The following is a 16,652-nucleotide window of genomic DNA, read 5'->3' as shown; positions in this document are numbered from 1 at the left end:
TTTTCTCACCGTGTCTTACACAAAGCTGCCATCTACTTCTTATTTGACACAAGCAGTTAGATATCCTGCTCAGGAGTTCAGAGGAGGGGTCCAGGCTCGGAGAGAAATCTGAGCATCATCAGCATGGAGGTGATATGTGTGAATCCAAGGGACTAGTTGAGATCACCAAGGGAGTGACAGAGAAGAGATGAAAACAAGGACTGAACACTCTGACATAAGAGGTGGGGAGATAAAGAAGAATAAGCAAAGAGAAGGAGCAGCCGGTGAGGTGGGTGGAAAACCAGGAGAGCTAGAGGGCATGATTAAATGGTGTCAAAGCTGCAAGGTAAGGACTGAGACTTGACCGATGGATCTAGCAACATGTGAGACAGGCCTAATGCATGCTGTTGGACCTAAGTTTAACTTTGCAAATAAGTCATAGTTCCTTTCCAGAAGGAGAATATACTTTTGCAAAAATGGATCATTTAAGATTTATTGAAATAAATCTAAAAAGATGTGAAGATAGTACCATGGGAATCCAGCAGAAGGAAACAGTGCTTCTGGCTTTTGTGGGGAGGATTGAGTCACATTCATTCATATATTCATTAATTTATGTATTCATTCTTTTGACAAAAACTTATTGGGTGCCAGGGGTTGCGGGGAGGAGGGAAGAGAGAGTTGTTGTGTAGTGGGTATAGAGTTTTGTTTTTTGCAGATGAAAAGAGTTCTGGCGATGGCTGGTGGTAATGGTTGAACAACAATATGAAGGTACTTAATACCATTGAACTGTACACTTAAAAATGGTTAAGACTGTGAATTTTGTGTGACATGTATTTTCTCACGATTTAAAATGGAGAGAGATTAAAAAACACTTTTTGGGGCCCCATCATGAACTTGGTCTTGGATATGATGTTTGAAATGGATGCGCCATTTCAGTAGATGGAGGTAATGTGGAGAAGAGTGGAGGAAGATGTCCCGCTGAGAGGGTTTTGGGACTACCAGTCCTGTTTGTCTGGATGGTAGGGTCTATCAGGGGGAAACCAAGTAAGCTGAGACTGCAGCTGGGCCAATTGGTGCAGGCCCAACATCCTGGGCTGTGGAGTTGGGCCTGCCTTCTTAGATTCTGGGAGCCTCTGGTGGTTTCTGCCCAGGGGAGTGTCATTCCAAAGGTGAGTATTTAGATTAATTTCATTAGTCCTTCCTGTTTAAACCATTGCCTGTTAAAGGCAGTGGGGTTGAGGTGTTCATTTTTATGGTGAAAATTCTGGCCTAGCCGAATTTTAGATATCTAAGCATGTTTTAATGAATTGAGTAGGTTATTTTTCCGTCCATTTTACAAGTATTTATTGAGGAACATCTAAGTGCCCGTAGTGTTCTAGGAAGTTGGGGGTATGGAATGGGGTGAACTTAATAGATCTCTTCTCTTGAATAGCCTACAGTGTAGAGAAACCCCCTCTCCTTCCTGAACAAGAAGTTATGCCACAACGTGCCATGTGTTACCATAGGCATGCCACCAGAGTTCCATGGGTGCTGAGAGGAGGGGGTGCCTGGCCTGCCTGGAATACTGGGGAGGCTTATAGGTAAACACTGTCCAGTAGATTTAAAGGACAAGCAGGGATTTTCTAGGCAAAGAAGCAGAAATGGGCATCCCAGGAGTATGGTAAATCAAAACATGTTGGGTGCTGTGAATTTAAAGCTAAACTTTTATTTCATTGGCTTTTAGGTGGTGCTGGCTAGAGTGTATACGTTTGGACCCAAGCTTAACTTTTCCAATGTGGAATCCTGGGCCTTCATTGGTAAGTTTGTTTGATGCCTTCTTACCAAATTATGCTATCGAGGATTGGTATTTGGAATGAAAGGCAAGGTAGTTATCATTGGCAAGTTCTTTGTTGAGGTTACCAGTCCTGGACCTGGAGAAGCCTGTAGGGCAGGCTGAAGGGGTACATAGGAAAAGTGAAATGTCACTGTAGGTTTCTGTGGTAGATGCAGAGAGGGAGGCCACAGGAGGGGAACCAAGGGGTGCGGGGGATGGATGCAGCTGGCCTTATGGAGAGGTGGAGCTTTGGCTCTGTTTTGAAGGGCAAGCTAGATTGAAAAAACTCCAGGGAGGAGTGAAAGAAGATTTTCGGGGCTTGAGAACATAGAGGTGAGGTGTAAAAAAAGTGGGCTTAGCAGCAGTCCTATAGGAGCAAAATCTTCATCGAAAGGAGTCATGGGCAAGAACTGTGGTGTGATCTGCTGGCGTCTGACGATTCTAGTCCATCAGCAAACTTTTTCTGTAGAGGACCAGATGCTAAATATTTTTGGCTTCGTAGGCCATGTGGTCTTTGTCACAGCTACTCTACTCTGCTGTGGTAACATGCAAGCAGCCATAGATAATATGGAAATGAATGGGTGTGGCGGTATTCCAGTAAAATTTATTTACAGAAGCAGGTGGTGGGCTGGATTTGGCCTGCGGGATGTAGTTTACAGACTCCTTTTGTAGACCCTAAAAGCCTGGCTAAGGCACATAGGCTTTATCCTGAAGGCAGTGGGAAGCCATTGAAGTTATTTTGGGCAAAGAAATGAAGTGGCAGAAGTGATGTTTACATTTTAGGAGCATCCATCTGATAGCTGGACAAGAGGCATGGGCCCCTTTTGGAAGGCAGTAGTCATTCAGGCATGAGGTCTTATGGTGAGCAGTAGTGAAAATGGAAGCAAAGGTTCAATGGAGGAGATACTGCAAAGGGAGAACCAATAGTGTTTTCAGTCTCTTAGACTTTAGAGAGTCAAAGAGGAAGAAAGTTTAGACTTGCTTGTTCACAGTGGTATCATTGACAGAAATGTAGATGTTGGGGGTGGAGAGGAGTAGCTGATGCATCTGGTTTTAGATATGTTGAATTCAAGATAACAGTGATCATCCATAAGAAATGTCCAGCAGAGAATTGGAAATGCAGGGCTGAGGCCTAGCCTGAGAAGATTAAGTCTAGAGATGTAGAATGGAAGCCATAGGATTAAACATGGTCTCCCCAAGATGAGCAGTGGGTTGATTATGGGGAACATGCATAACTTTGGGATAGGAAGAAGATGAAAGAGACTCAGAGGCCATGGTGGAGAGTCCCAGGAAGGGAAGAAAATGGGGAGACCAGGGAGAAGGGACCTGTAGGGAGGCTGCTGAATTTGTGACAAGGTCTTTGCAGATGGCCTTGAGGAATATAATGTCACAGAAGGGGAAGGAAAGAGGAAGCCAGGTTACATGGAGTTGGACATAAATGAAGGATAAAGAATTGAGATGTTACAAAAATAGATCACTCATAGAAAGTTTGGGTAGTAAAAGAAGGGAGATACATAAGATTAAGATACTTGCTTGTCAGAATAACCTTTGCTTTAGCTTTGAGGCAGGCAAAGCATGCTGTGACCAGTTCTCATTTCCTTCTTCGGAGCCAAGCTGTGTTTGGGAGTTTGTGTGTGCTGTAGGCTTGTGATTGTATTTCTTATGCTCCCTTTTGAGGTGTGGTGTTCATAACTCTGCCACAACTTGCACCACGGAATCCAGCCCATGTTTGGACCCTTGCCATGAGACAAGATGTGATCTGTTGGGGGAGTGGTTGCAGTTGTATAAATTAGAGAAGAAAATAGAGTGGACCAAAAATTGAAATAAACCTTCTTACTGCAGAGTCTGTCCAAATATGGGGACTTGAGGATAATTCCTCCACTCATGATTGAATTACGTATCAATTTGTGCTCTGAGTATTTTGAGTGTACCTTCTTTGGTTTGAATTCTAAGTAGTTTTTGACTTGGTTTGTGTGAATATAGCGGTTAGAGAGCTGGTAATAAAAGCAACAGGTGTAACTGGTTTAGAGCCATGATTTATTGAACACTCATTATGTACTAAGTCCTGTGCTAAGTGCTATTGTGTATCATGCCATTTCATCTTTGCAATGACCTATGTGGGGAGAATTATTAGCAGTATTCTTATTTCAGCCAGAAATAAGTCTTAGTTGAGTAACCTATGCAAGGTTACAAGGGATTTGAACCCAGGTCTGTATAATCCCTGGCTTATGCTACTTCCTGCTTTTTCTCGCCTGTGTCTGGAATTTTTCCTCCTACTAATGTAGAAGGACTAGAGATAGATTGAGTCCCTCAGGTTAAATTTTCAGAGCCTGTAGTGGGTGTTTCCTCTTCTTAGGAGTCTATTGAAAGGGCAGAAGAAGTGTGGGAAGTCTGGAAGAGACTAAGGCCAAACCTCAAACACTTACTTTAACTGTTTCCCCAGATAAAATTTAGTTGAAGGCAGCAGCCTTGGGCTTGGAAAGAAAATAGCACTAGAAGGCATGAGAGTCAGATTCCAGTCCTAGCGTTATGACAATTATAATGTCATTTTTGTTTAAACTCTTGGCATTTCTCTCCAGTTACCTCCAGCTTTGAGCTCCAAAGGCAGGCTCCTATTTTGTCTTGGTTTTCACTGTATCCCCAGCATCGTAGCACAGAATCTGGCATGTAGTATGTTATGTACTCACTAATTATTTATTGCTTCAAATGAACCAAAGGACTTGGTAAAAGGTGCTTAGCCTCTCAGGCACTGCTCTTGGCACCGTGGTTGTAGAGGTGAAACAAGGTCTCTGCTGTCGTGAAGCAGACGTCTACATGTGTGAGATGTAGAATGTGACATCAGTTATGATTATGCTCTGAAATAAAAGACAGTGAGACCAGGGTGAAGAGGGAAACGCCTGTCCAAGAAGTGAGACAGTGAGCTTGTTTGGGGGTAAAATCCATAAAATTCCTCTTGGGGTGACTACAGATTTAATTATTATGCTTGGCTGCCATTGCTAATGCCCAGCTGACTGCTCCCTGCAGTGAGGACTCCCACCCCAGGTCTCGCTTTCTTCAGCTCTGCTGAGCATGCCTCTCCTGGGTCGGCTCCCAGTTCTCCTCCAGCTGCTCAGATCCCAGCCTCCACAGCCTGCTCTGCTGGTTCTCGGTTCTTTGTCCTTAGTTTCTGGTTTGGCTTGGTCCCTTTCACGTCATCCTTCACGTCCTCCCTGGGTGAGCTCATCCACCACTCACCCCTGTCTCAAAGACACCCAGATTTCTATATCCGGCCTGAACCTCCTCCCAGTCCACATTCCTAGTGGTCTGCCCTGAGGGCACCTCAACCTGTCTGTCCCCTCCGGAGTGCCACATGCATCTTTCTCCCTGTGCTGCCTGCTTGGTCCACACCCCTCAGTTGCTTCTGCTTCAGGAGTCATCCTGGCCTTGTCTTTTCCCTCATGTTCCTTTGGTTATCACATCCTGAAGAGCTCATCTTCTAATTTGTTAACTCTGTTCTTCTCTGTCTCTCCACTCCTGTGTTTAGGCTTCATCATTTTGTTCTATGACAGCCTCTTAATTGGTCATCCTGTGTTCATCTTTTTCCTCCCTCACTCCACTGCCCACATTCCTATCAACATATTTCTAACACACGTCTGATCAGAGCTCTCTTCTGCTTAAAACTCTCCAAGAGCTCCTCATTGCTTAGAATGTAAGAGCTAACCCCCTTCGGTGGGCCTACAGTCTTCTCATCATCTGGCTTTTGGCCCCCTGTACCTTTTGCCTCCCCCACCCCCACTCCGCTTTGGGTTTTCCTTTTTCCCTAACTCACATTTCTAACCTCAGCCCAGTTACCAACAGCCATCACTTCCTAGTGTCTTTGCAGTGCTGGGCCCTCTCCTGGGAATGGAGTGGTCCCTGTTCACACTTTGGGAACTCAACTCCAGTTTCCCCCAACTCTTCAGGACACCATCCTTCCCTACCCAGCACCTCTCCATGACCTGGAAATGACCTTCCTCCTGGCTCCCAGAACACCCTCATGTCTTTCTCTCTTTCAAAGCACTTATCATAAGGTGTTACTGTTGATTTACTTATCTGTTATGCTCAGCAACCTGAGCTCCTTAAGGGTGGAGACCACACACACCTACACACACGCGCGCACACATACACACTTTCTCTCTCGCGTGCACGCGCGTGCGTGCTCTCTCTCTCTCTCCGTCTCTCTTTCTGTCTCTCTCTGTTCTAAGTGCCAGCATAGTTTACCTGGCTCAGGAAGTTTTTGTTGAAAGAGTGAGGACTGGTCTGTTTGTGCAGTCAAGCAACAGATTTATAATGTGATAAAATGTACTTGAAATGGGAGGTTCATTGGCCATTGGGTTTATTGGGGCGCTCTTCTTGTCAGCTTTGAGTGCAGGACAAGTTGTGTTGGGCTTGAGTTTGTGACTGCCTGTTGTGTCTCCCAGCATGCTGAGACCTCAGAAATGTCTCTTTTCTGTATTCTTTGCCCCTGACTTTTTATTTTTTTAGCTCTTGTTGTTGATGGACCGATAATAGCAATTCAAAATGAAAAATAATCCATCAAGGAATTCTCAGGAACGAGGTCCACCCACCTTGGTCCTGGATGAATCCCAAATTTCCTAAATTATCCAGAATATCTATTCTTGCCAACCACTGTCTGACAGCCTTTTTCCCGCTTAATCCAGCTGAGAATGCTTTTCTTGAAGGGTGAGTGTACCTAGTGGCCCTTCATGGAGGTGCCTGAGGGCCTCTTTGTCTTTGTTTTAAACCTTGTGAACTCCCCAGTGAATACTAAGGAGTCTAACAAATAGGAAGAAGCTCTGACCCCAGGGGTCCCAAGTCAGTGTCTGTACTTTGCATGGGAGCTAGCACAATGCACCTAGCCAATAGCACATAAACTCTCATGTTTTCATTCAGGGCCTTAAGCTTGATGCTTGTTGTGTCTTCTTCACTTCCTAACTCTGCCAGAGACCTAAGAAGTTGTGCCAAGAGTGCAGCTTTTATTTGGGGGCTCACAGTAATCTAGGAAAGCTTTTCGGAAGAGAGCCATTCTCAGCCCCGAGGTGTCCTGCAGACCAGGGCCCTCCAGCAGGCTCTTGGAGCTGCTTTCCTTGGCTGGAAATGCTTGTGATGCTGCCTCCCCTTGTAGGGACTTTCCATATGCTTTTCCCTCAGCCTGGAATGCATTTTTCGCCCGGTTTGCCTAGCTTATGCCTGTTCACCCTTTGGAACTCAGCTGATTGGCCTGCCTCCTCCTCAGAAGCCCTCCCACCTCACTGATAAGAAGGCTAGGTCTTGTCCTCACCATTCCCATGCCAGCATCTGGCGCTTATGGGCTGCTCACCCTGTGTCAGGCACTGTTAGAATGCTTCATGGGTAGCTACTTTGTATTAGGGGCTTGGTAGATGTTGGCTGAGGTAAATGTCATCATTATCCCAAAGACACTGTGTGAGGAAACTGAGGCCTTGACCCATTGAGTAGGTGATAGAGTAGGAGTTTATCCCAGATGCTGGGCTGTGGATTTCTGCTCTGACCCTTTCTTCTTTACACTACCGTTCCCTCTGCTCCAGGTCCTTGCAGTCTGTCCTTTTTCAACACTTGTCACGGAGGTCATGACCTCTGTTCATGTGGTTATTTGATGAATGAATGTTCGCTCCCTTGCTGGGCAGCCCCTTTGAGCCCCAGGATGGCAGGAGTACCTAGGACTCTAGACAGGTGCTCAGCATGGAGTTCACCGAGAGCCTGTGGGACTGCCCACTTGCCCACAGCCGCTTCTTGCCTTTTGCATCACAGGAGTGTGGGCTAGGACCATAAAAGAGCCAGCCCAGGCCTCCCCCTTTCTGGAGGGCCTGGGGTTTGGCCCTCACCCTTGCTTCCATGGTTCTGCACCAGAGCCAGCTGTGCTGAGGAAACATCTGTGCCTTGTTAAGGTCTGTTCCTTCTGCCCACTCCCTTTGCCCTTTTCTCTACCTTACAACCCCTTTGCTGCCCTTCTTTAAGGAAAGGGGCTCCCTTTGCCTCTCAGGGCAGAACCAGCTGCCCTTCTCCTGGTCTTCTTGATCTGCACACACTCTGAGGATGACTGCCCCTGATGGGTCATGATGGTCCATGTGCCCTGGACTTTGGTTTCTGTGGCAGAGCAGTACTTTGTACAGTCAGGGCTCATGGCCCTATAGGAGACTAAGGGAGAACCCGAGGTCATTACCTTTAGAGAAGCTGCTTCATGGTGCAGTTTGTGTGTGTGTGCATGTATGTGTGGATGTGTGCTTTTTTCATGCATGGTGTTTTTATTTGTATTGTTTATCCCCCTGCTATATCTCCATCTCTCAGAGGTCTAACATGGGGCTTTGAATAGTGGATCTATCATAGCTCTTGGCAAAGTCTTCTCCCCTCCTGATCTGAAGGCACCTCCCTTTTCCCCTACCCCTCACTTTGGTATCTTGGTGTCTTCACAGGGTTGTTATGACTACCAGGACACTCTTCCCAGACCTCATTGAGATTGCAGTGATGTGAAAACCCTACCTAGATTCTAGCCAGCTGGGCAGGGGCCTGGGAGCAGGGGAAGCCCAGTTCCCTAGGGCACCTCACCAGGCCTCCAGTGCTCTCTAGGGCCAGGCTGGCTGAGCTTCAACTGACTCATACTGTTTTTGACTGGGAAAAATAAAATTTTTAAATGGCTTCTGACCAAATGGGGAAAGTGGATGTGGGAGGAAGAGAAGGGGGATGTTAGCCACACCCTAGGTACATTTGCCAGTGGCAAACTGAGATGGGCTTAAAGTGCAGCTGGCCTCTAAGACGCCTCCTTCAAGGGGCATTCAGCACACCGGTCTCAGGCTCTGGAGGCCCACCTGCTTCAGAACGTCAGCTCCATGTCTGTCTAGCATTGTGACTTAAGACAAACCCACCAAGCTCCCTTGGCCTCCATTTTCTCATCTGTAAAATGGGATTGTAATCATTAGAATAACCTTTATAAGGTTCTTGTGAGAGTGGAATGAAAATATGCTTAGCACTGTGACTAGCATGTAGAAAACACCAAATATTTATTATCTGTTATTGTTGTTGTTTGTCAAAGTATTGTTGTTAATAATAACTATACAAAGACTTTGGAGCAGATATAAAGTCTAAAATGCAGGCTGTGATGAAAGGGAGATGCTATATAAGAAAACTGCTTTTTGAATTGCACATTATGTCTAGATATTATTAGTAGTACAAGTGTATCTATTGTTGTTTTGTCTTTGAAAAAAAATGCTGGTGCACAATTTTATGATGTTGAGTCTATGTCCTTTGTTGTTTTGTTTTTTGTTTTGGAAAGAGGTTTATCACGTTGGCCTTTATTGGAATCTTGTCTAGTGAATGCATGACCCACATTGATGACCCTGGGTACCAAATGACTGGACAGCACCTGGCAAAGAAGAGCCATAATTTCCATGGTCACTATTGTTTAAAATGTTTATGGTAAACAATACCTGATAGGAAGTTCTTAGAGGTTTATTGACAGTAAACTGTCAGGAATGCACTGAGTTATTATTTACTCTAGACCTGAGAAATTCTCCCTCTCCAAGTTTTGTGCCTTGTATAGCTAAATAAATATAAAAAAATTCCTTAGAATTTGATATAAACAGCTACCATTGTCTTCACAAATATGTTAGAAATATTTTCTTAATAGCAGCTACTTGACCGTTTTGTTTTTTGTCTCCATTCTGTACCATTGCTCTGTCTCTTCCCATCTTTCTGAAAATAAAAGTGAGCCAAATTCACCATTTGAAAAACACATAGATACTTTTAGGCAGAGGTTGAAAACTCTCTACCCCCTGGCTGCATCTGGCTTGCAGATGTGTTTTGTTCAGCACTCATAGTGTTTTAAGATGTTTAAATTAGTGGCCAACGTTTAAAAATGGGTGGATTTTGAAACAAAATCCAGATTTCCAGCTCTTCGTGAAAAATCAAAGGTCTGGTGGGCCTGGGCCCATCTTCCTTGTGGCAGTGTGGAAGACTGGTGGTCCCTCTGCTGGGAGCTTGTTTCTCCAGCCTGCCCCAGGCTGGCCCAGCCTCCCTGTACCTTTCCATGGCCTGCTTGGGCCCTGTAGGTAATTGAGTTTGTAGTCTCTGCTTAATATAACTAATACCCCTTAGATACTGTGCATCAATTTAGAATTATTTCCACTAGCAACTGTGACCATAGGTAGGAAGGAAATTTTACTTGCTAAGTTGTCTTTCTTATGATAGCTCAAATGGCTATAATAGTATTTTAGGCTCTTTTGGATTTAATAGAATTACCTTCTCTCCTCTCTGTGGGATTTCCTCATTAACAATTTTTAAAAAGTGTTCAGCAAGGCTTATATATCAACGTAAAATTTTAAATAATGCAGGATATAAATTTCAATAGCTACTATTGAAGGGAGGTTGCAAACAAGCGAACTGCTTTAATTCAATAATTTATGGTGGTGTAAATTTGAAAAATAAAAGATACTTAGTTTTTTTTTTTTTTTAGAATATAATAATTAAATAGTTGACCTTTGGCAGAGTCTTTGTTGAAATAGGCAAGGGGTTTGAGCTTCTTAGAACTTGAGACCACTGCCTTCTGGAGCCTTTCCTCAGATGAGTCTGTGCCTCCTGCTAGCTAGTGCACGCTCAGCACTGTGGCCACATGCGGAGGGCAGAGAGAAGACTCAGCTTCCAGTGGTGGTCACTGTAGTCGGGGGGCCCTTGCAAATACCAAAATTTTAAAAAATTACTATTTTCTGAGTTTTTAAAAACTTTTTTGTTTTTGTCATCACAAAAGTAATAAACACTTGTGATAAATTCAGACAACACTGAAGGGCTTTAACTTAATTAAGCAACAAAATCTTCTGTAACCGCCCTCAACCTTTTCCAACCATTCCTCAAACATAAGCACTTTTGAGAGTTTGCTTCCTATACTCCTGGACTTTCGTGTTTGCTTGTTTCTCTCCACCCCTACCCTTTGCCCTCAACCACAACATAGATACTTTCCCTTTTATTTTCTAAAGATAGACTCTCCCTGTGCATGGTGTTCTGCAACTTCCTTTTTACAGCTGTCAATTATTTTGGTTATTTTTCCAAGGCCATATGTAAAGATAAATGTACTTGTTACTTTTAAAAGTTGTACTCCATGTTATGGTTGTATGTTAAGTAAATTTCATTTTGTATTGGTAAACACTCAGGTTGTTTCTGATCTTTTGCCATTGCAGCCATTGCTGCTGTGGAAAGTTTTGTGCACACCTGTGAACTTTTGCATGAAATTTTCTTTGGTATAGATACATAGAAGTAGGACTTTCGGTTTAAATGGTTTGCTATTTAAAGTTTGAATCCATATTGCCAAATTACCCTCCAAAAAGGCTGTACCAATTCATGCTCTTCCTAGGAACATCCCATTATGGCTTTGCTAATCTAGTTTTTGCTTAAATGTGTATAAGAAAAGTAAATCTTAAAAGCCTCACAAAAAATGCCATCAAAATTACATGTTTATCTTAGAAAAGCATTCAAAATATATGTCTGTAGATTTAATTATATGATTTTTTATATCTTGACTTTGATGATGGTTATCATCCTGCAAGGTGACAAAAAAGTTCCCTAAATACTGTGCACAATTATTAAATAATTATTAAGGATATCAGTCGCACCGGGTAGCCTTTGGAAGAATTACAGCCAAATCACAGCTTCCTTTTCCACAGCTCTGCCAGATTGGCTTGTCTTTCCCACCGAGGGCTCAGCCATTAATACTGAGGCCGGGTCAGCATTTGCAGGGGCCCTGACAGGGAGTACCAGGCCTTGGGCCCCAGAGACCTGGGGAGCGGGAGATGGCAAGTGACTGCTGTGAGGCTGAGATAAAGTTTTTGCCTACAATACCCCATGGCTTTTTCCTTTACTGAGCTAGATGAGGAAAGGAAAGGGAAGTGATGTTCCCAGACTTCTGGTGGTCACTTTTGTTCATAGATTTCTCACCGGAGTGCTAACGCTTAGGCTCATGTTCATGAAGGTTTGAAACCTTAGCATTTGGGAAGGATCTGCAGATTCTCAGCCAGGGGCCTTAACTGATCACAGGTAGTTGTGAACTCTTGGTCCAGGCTATATTTCAAGACTCCTTCTTAGAAAGAACAGGTCAGGTTACCACGTGCTAACTCCATGTGAAATTTTGAATTCTACCTTCTCTAGCCCTCCTCTGTGGCTCTGAGCTGGTATCTGGCATTTGGAAACAGTTTACCCTTTATTGACTTCTTAGAACTAGCCTCACTTTTATGAGGCTGAGTAGACTTGATGCCCAGGCCATTTATCCTTGGAGGGTGCCCTCAGCTTCATCAGACCCATGCTGGGCAGTCTGGCGTAGTGGAAAGAGGCACTTGGAGCCAGACAGACCTGGGTTCAAATCCTGACATCATCACATTTACTAACAGTGTGACCCTTTGGCTGATGACCTGACCTCTTTAAGCATCAGTGTCTCCTTCTACAAAGTAGGGACAGTAATTCTTTCCCGGGGCATTTTGAAGTATATATGAATTAATATTTGTCAGGTGCCTCTCAGATGTTCAACACAGAATGAACGGTGTATAAATATGAGTCCTCTCTCCTCTTCCTGCTATAGAGAGAAAGTTCCTTGGGGATGCTCCAAGCTGGTGGCTACTGGCTGAGGATCCTGGAGTGAGAGGAAGGCTACCATGTAAACCCAGAGATGAATCATACACAATGTGTATTCTCAGGAGCTTAGTATTTGATATGGGAGCCTAACAAGCAAATAGTGTGTCCAGTAATAGGAACTAATTAATAGAGGAAAGATTAACCTTCTAAGTGGGTGGGGTTGAAAAGTAGGTGGGGTATTGAAGGTTCAACAGGAGTCTGACAGAGAAGACAGACTATAAATAATTAATATACAGCTGTATCCACTAGAGATAAAGTTACATTGTTTTTTATGTACATGTTGACTTCTTTTGGCCTTGCCAATACACTGATATATTCAAATTCAGCTCCTCTCTTTTCCCCTTTCCTTTTCCCTTCACTTTGCCTTTCCCCCAGCCCTGCCTTGAAATATTCAGCCACTGAAAATTTCTTAAAGAATTTCTTTATAGTTTAGTAAGTCCCCAGAGGATACTAGTTCACCCTACTGAGATTTTACAAGAACTTTGGTGTAGCTGGGGTTTTCTTTGCATTCCTTTTTCTACAGTAAATATAAGTTCTTCTGGGTTGCCCAGCAATGAACAAACTACCAACCATTTGATGTTTACTGCGTGACTGCTGTGTACCAAGCACATGTGCCATTTCACTTAGTCCTCAGAATGTCAGAGCAGCTTTGTGAAATGGGCTGCCCATTCTTTCTTATGGATGAGGAAACTGAGGCTTAGGGAGGTTAATATACTGAATATTATACATGTAGTGAGTGGGAAAGCCACAGTTCACCTCCAGGGTCTTTTTCTCCCTCTTTGCTGCCTTGCTTGGGGTTCAGCTTCTAGTAGGTGGACAGCAGACGTTTGTCTGAACATATGAGAACACTGCCTGCCATGTGCCAGTCAGTTTGATTTGTGCTGCTGGTTTTGTAACCCACATGGGGCAATGACAGCTTCTCAGTTACTTTCCTAACTATTAGTGGGGCCCCAGGGTCACACATCAGTCATAATTGACAAAAAACACAATTTCCCTTTCCTCTCAACTTTTATTTCTAAGGTACTTGTAAGCAGATAGATTAGATTGTTAGCTTTTTAATTTTTTGCTTTGTCTCTGCCCTTTAAAGACTATGTGAGAGAATACACAGTGCCCTGAGAGCCTGGCCTGGAAATCAGAAACTTAGATTCTAGCTTCGGTTCTGCTGGTAACTCCTCAGTCATTATGGGTAAATAACATTCCCTTTCCAAAACTACTAGATTGTGTCCTTGGTGCAGTCTGGGGTTCAGATGGTCCTAGAGACCCTGCCTACTGCATGAACCCGTATCAACTGTGTGAGGCTGGAAGGAGCTCGGCGTTGGTGTTGGGCAGGCCCAAGTGAGCATCCTGGCTCCTGTACTCCCCAGCTCTGTGACCTTGGGCTAATCCCCTGACTCCCTGATGCTTGTCCTTGTCTGCAAAGGAAGGCTAAGAGGACCTGCTGCCCAGGATCGCTGTCCAGATTGAATGAGAAGGAATGTCGGCTTCCTTCCCTCTGTCTCCAACTCCTGAGTGCACTGGTTTTGGACTAACTGGGTGTTTCAGCAGTTGAAACCAAAACACCTTCATTAGGTACAGGGTTCATTATACCTCAACACCCTGAGATACTCAACATTTAGATTTCTTGAAGCTCTTTTTTGTTAAGAAACTCCTCAAAGGAAGATACTCTTCTGCCCCATTGAGCTTTATTAGTGCTTCAATGACAGCACCTTATTTTTTCACTTCCCCCCCCCCCCCCGCAGACAGAAGCTGCAGTGTGAATCAGTTTGCGTTTATATAATTTATTTTGCATTTCTTTGCAGAGAGGAAAACTCCATTCATTTAGCAAATGTCCGTCATGCCCAGGCCTTATGTTAGGTGAAGGGATTCAGAGAGAAAAAGAGTCACTGACCTCAAGAAACACACAGGGAGGAAAGGTATGAATACATAAAGTGACACGTGGGTTTGTCCTGTCACCAACGTATGCAGTAGGTGCTGTGGGAGAAGAGAGGATGACACTAGTTCTCCCTTGGAGGACCTCATAGAGAAGAGGTGACTTGTGAGCAAGTCTTTTTTATTTTTTGGAGAGAGGGTCTTGCTCTGTCACCCAGGCTGGAGTGCAGTGGCGCTATCCTAGCTCACTGCAACTTTGAAATCTTGGGCTTCAAGGGATCCTCCTGCTTCAGCCTCCCAAGTAGCCAGAACTACAGGCATGTGCCACTTGCCTGTCTGATTTTTTTTTTGTAATTTTTTGTAGAGACAGGGTCTAGCCGTGTTGCCTAGGCTGATCTTGAACTCCTGGCCTCAAACGATCCTCCCACCTTGTCCTCCTAAAGTGCTGGGATTATAGGCATGAGCCACTGCACCGAGCCGTTGTGAGCCAGTCTTAAAAGATGGGTAGGAAGGAGTCTATCAGCTGTAGAAGTAGGAAGGGCCCAGGCGGAAGGAGCACAGTTCAGAGGCTGGAGCCCTGGTAGGAGGTGACACACTAGGTGCATGTCTGGAGCGGGAGCCAAGAGGTGGAGGACCTGAGTGGCTTCATCTTGGCAGTCACCCATATATTGGCAAGTCCCAAATCTTTGTTACCAGCCCAGATTGTCTTCCCGAGCCCCCAACTCCCATACCCACTGCCCATTCAGCAGCTGACTGCATGTTGAAGTGTAGTGGTCTTCCCAGACACAACATAACTAAACAGAAGTCTTGATTTGTTCTTAAAAAAACAAACACAAAACTAACCTTGTTCCTCCTCAATCTTCCCCATGTTATGAGATCCCATCATTTTCACCTGGCTCCCCAGGCCTAAAATGTGGGCATCATCTTTGATTCTGCTTCCTCCTGTGTCCTTCACATCATCTGTTTGCAATTCTTTTTTTGTTTGTTTTACTGGTTTTAAAAATTATTTATTTATTTATTTGAGACTGAGTCTTGCTCTGTCATCCAGTCTGGGGTGCAATGGTATGATCTCGGCTCACTGCAACCTCCGCCTCCCAGGTTCAAGCAGTTCTTGTGCCTCAGCCTCCCGAGTAGCTGGGATTATAGTTGTGCGCTACCACTCCTGGCTAATTTTTGTATTTTGAGTAGAGATGGGGGTATCACCATGTTGGCCAGGTTGGTCTTGAACTCCTGACCTCAAGTGATCCACCTGCCTCGGCCTCCCAAAGTGCTGGGATTACAGGCATGAGCCACCGCACCCGGCCAATTTATTTATTTTTACTTAACACATAATAATTGTACATATTTATGGGGTACATAGTGATGTTTCCATACGTATAATGTATAGTAACCAGATCAGGATAATTAACGTATCTGTCATCTCAAACATTGCAATTTTTGACAGCCGTTACTGTATGTCCTGGAAGCCACCACTGCTCCTTATTATTATTATTATTATTAGTTTCTTTGTCAACCAAACAGACAAGACCACTGCTCTCTACCCTCATTCAAATCTCCACTGTCTCTCAGCATGTCTCTGTCAGTTTTCTATGTAGGCAAAGAGATTTTTTAAAAAGCAAATATGTGTCATTTCCCTGCTCTAAACTCTCCAGTGGCTTTCTGGCATCTTTGGAATGGAATCTAAACATCTCGCTGTGGCCTGCCAGCCCCTCCTGCTCATCTTCTCTGGTCTCATCACTTGGCACTTTCTGCTCACTCCATTCCAGCTGCTGCATCTTTCTCACTGTTCCCCTTGTTGCTTCATGGGCTTTGCACTTGCTGTCCTCAGCCTGGGCTGCTCTTCCCCAGACACCACCTGGCTCACCTTCACTCCACGCTGGCCTCTGTTCAAGTGTTCTCCCACCTGTCTGAAAAAGCACCATTCTGCCCCCTCTCCCCGCTGCTTCAACCATTCTGTCCTACCTTGCTTTGGTTTCCCTCATTAGCACTCATCACTCCCTGACTTTATATGATATGTTTGTCTGTCTTCTTGTTTACGGTTTGTCTTACCCCACGAGAATATAAATCCATGAAGATGGGACCTGGTCTTATCTATTGCATTCAGCACCCTAGGGCCTGAAACAGAGCCTGGCACACAGTAGGTGAACCTGAAACATGAGGTGGGTGGGTGGACAAATGACTGAGTTAATGCATACCTGCATGCAAGCGAAGACTTTGGAGTTTATTTCATAGGCAGTGCAAATCTAGCAGACATCTTTCAGGAGGTGAGTGACGTGGTCAGCACTTTTATTTTAGAAAGCCAGCTGGTGGCAGTGTGGGGGCTGGACTGTAGGAGGGAGGCAGC

The 16,652-nt window shown here is 44.5% G+C and overlaps 1 protein-coding gene across 25 annotated transcripts in view; it reads left to right on the top strand.

Moving 5' to 3' along the window:
- Nucleotides 1-16,652, top strand: part of ARNTL (aryl hydrocarbon receptor nuclear translocator like) — a 108,793-nt gene that overhangs the window by 30,181 nt on the left and 61,960 nt on the right. For all 25 annotated transcript variants that reach the window (XR_002735404.2, XR_002735403.2, XR_002735405.2 and 22 more), the window contains exon 2: nt 1,703-1,775. The gene's annotated coding sequence lies outside the window, so the exon portion shown is untranslated. The remainder of the gene's footprint in view (nt 1-1,702; nt 1,776-16,652) is intronic.

This window comes from Piliocolobus tephrosceles, chromosome 13 (genome assembly GCF_002776525.5).
Source record: "Piliocolobus tephrosceles isolate RC106 chromosome 13, ASM277652v3, whole genome shotgun sequence".
NCBI lineage: Eukaryota > Metazoa > Chordata > Mammalia > Primates > Cercopithecidae > Piliocolobus > Piliocolobus tephrosceles.
Note: the sequence above shows the minus strand (reverse complement) of the source record. Positions and strands in the feature narration are given on the sequence as shown.